This window comes from Cornus florida, unplaced genomic scaffold (assembly GCF_030987335.1).
Source record: "Cornus florida cultivar Cherokee Brave unplaced genomic scaffold, ASM3098733v1 CherokeeBrave_3.0.0_Hap2_scaffold_124, whole genome shotgun sequence".
Lineage (NCBI taxonomy): Eukaryota > Viridiplantae > Streptophyta > Magnoliopsida > Cornales > Cornaceae > Cornus > Cornus florida.
The window spans coordinates 15,001-17,500 of NW_026775610.1; positions in this window are offsets into that span (position 1 = coordinate 15,001).

Below are 2,500 nucleotides of genomic sequence, written 5' to 3' on the forward strand. Positions count from 1 at the left end.
GTGATGAAATCCATAGAGACGCTCTCCCATGGTCTCTCTGGAATAGGCAGTGGCTCTAGTAGGCCTGCAGGATGCTGTTGCTCAATCTTATCTTGTTGGCACACAAGACAAGTCCTCACATATGCCTCCACGTCATCTCGCATCCGAGGCCAATAGTAAGAATCTTCAAGGAGTGCTAGTGTGCGCCGCATACCTGGGTGACCAGCCCATTTGGTGTCGTGGCACTCCCGTATTAGCTCCTTCCGCAAGTTGCCCCACCTGGGCAAAAAGAGTCGATCCCCCGTAGTGAGAAGTAAATCATCCCTTAGCCAAAAGCGCCGAGTCTTCCCTTCCTTAGCTAGCTGAATAAGGCTTTTGGCTAGAGGGTCATGCTGCAACCCTTCTTTGATTCGCTCCACAAGAGAGTGTTGGGGCCGACTAATAGCTGCGAGCTCGGCCTTACGACTAAGTGCGTCCGCCACAACATTGGCCTTGCCCGGCTTATATTCGAAATGGTAAGTGAACTCCGCTAGGAAGTCCTGCCAACGAGCTTGCTTGGGGCTAAGCTTCTTCTGTGTCTGGAAGTAGCTGGTGGCAACATTATCCGTCTTGATCACAAATTGTGCCCCGAGCAAGTAGTGCCTCCAAGTACGTAGGCAATGGATGACCGCCGTCATTTCTTTCTCTTGCACAGTATAGCGCCGCTCAGTGTCATTAAGCTTGCGGCTCTCGTAAGCTATGGGGTGTTCTTCCTGCATCAACACACCCCCAATAGCGAAGTCTGATGCGTCCGTGTGCACCTCATATGTCTTGGAGTGGTCGGGCAAGCTAAGTACCGGCTCCTCCGTAACTGCCCTCTTCAAGTCATCAAATGCCCCCTGGCACGACTCTGTCCAACTCCAAGCGCGCGCCTTCTTGAGAAGGTCTGTCAATGGGGCTGCTCTCGCCGAGTAACCCTTGATAAAGCGGCGGTAGTAGTTGACAAGCCCAAGGAATGAGCGTAGCTCTGTCACCTTAGTGGGCGGCTCCCACTCTTGAATGGCCCTCACCTTTGCCTCATCCATCATCAGCTTGCCATCCCGTATCTTATGCCCTAGGAACAACACCTCCTCTTGGGCAAATGAGCATTTCTCCATCTTCACATATAGGTCGTTCTCCCGTAGGACTTGGAAGACCGCCCTCAAGTGCTGCACGTGCTCTTCTAGAGTGGTGCTATACACAACAATATCATCCAAGTACACCACCACAAAGCGATCCAAGTAGGGATGGAAGAGCTTGTTCATCAAAGTACAAAAAGTAGCAGGTGCATTGGTGAGGCCAAACGGCATAACAAGAAACTCATAGGAGCCATACCTCGTTACACACGTAGTCTTAGGCTCATCCCCGTCCGCTATCCGCACCTGGTAGTACCCCGAGCGCAAGTCAAGCTTAGTGAAGTAGCATGCTCCACCAAGCTGATCAAAGAGATCGGCAATGAGAGGAATGGGGTACTTGTTTTTGATAGTCACCTTGTTGAGCGCCCGGTAGTCGATGCACATGCGCAAGGACCCGTCCTTCTTCCTCTGGAACAACACCGGTGCGCCATATGGGGCCTTTGATGGTCGAATATAGCCCGCATCTAACAGTTCCTTAAGTTGCCTCCGCAACTCCTCCAACTCTGGGGGTGCCATCCGGTAGGGCACCAAAGCAGGGGGTTTAGAACCCGGTTCCAGCTCAATCTTATGATCCACCTCCCTCCTAGGTGGAAGCTTCTTGGGCAGCTCTTTAGGCATCACGTCCGTGTACTCGTCTAGCACGGCTCGTATCTCCTTAGGCACCTCTTCTTGTAGGGAAGGGACTAGCTCATCTTCGGGTGTCTCTAGTAGCGTAGCAAGGTAGCTAGTCTCTCCCTTCTTGAAGCCCTTCTTGAACTGCATAGCTGATAAAGCTTGGGCTTCCAACTTGGCGCCTCGCTCCACCGGCACCATGCATGCTGTGTTGCCTTCCATAATACACATAGTGTTAGCAAAAGGAATGGGGAAGGCTCTCACCTTGTCTAAGAACTCCAACCCAAGGACTAGTTTGAAGTCGTCCATGGGTACCACCGATAGATCTATGTGGCCACCCCACTCGCCAATGCATGCTTGGACGCCGTGTGCCATGCCATGTATAGCCTTTGCCGCCGAGTTAACTGCCTTCATGGAGCCCCCTTCTTTGCTATACTTGAGGCCCAACCTCTTGGCCTCATCAAGGCTCACAAAGTTGTGGGATGCACCCGTGTCTACCAAAGCACGTGTGGGTGTCCCATTAATGCTCGCCTCCACGAACATTAGCCCTTTAGCTGCCGCCTTAGGGACTTCAGTTTTAGCCTTGATGGCATTAAGGATTTGCAATGAACCCATCTGCGCCTCCTCCTGCTGTTGCTCTTCGTAGCGGCTTGTCATGGCATTGAGGGTCTTCCGCTTTGGGCAATCTCGTATCCAATGTGGTCCATCACATATGAAGCAAGAACCCTTAGGCTTGGGTGCTCCTTCCTTGTTCT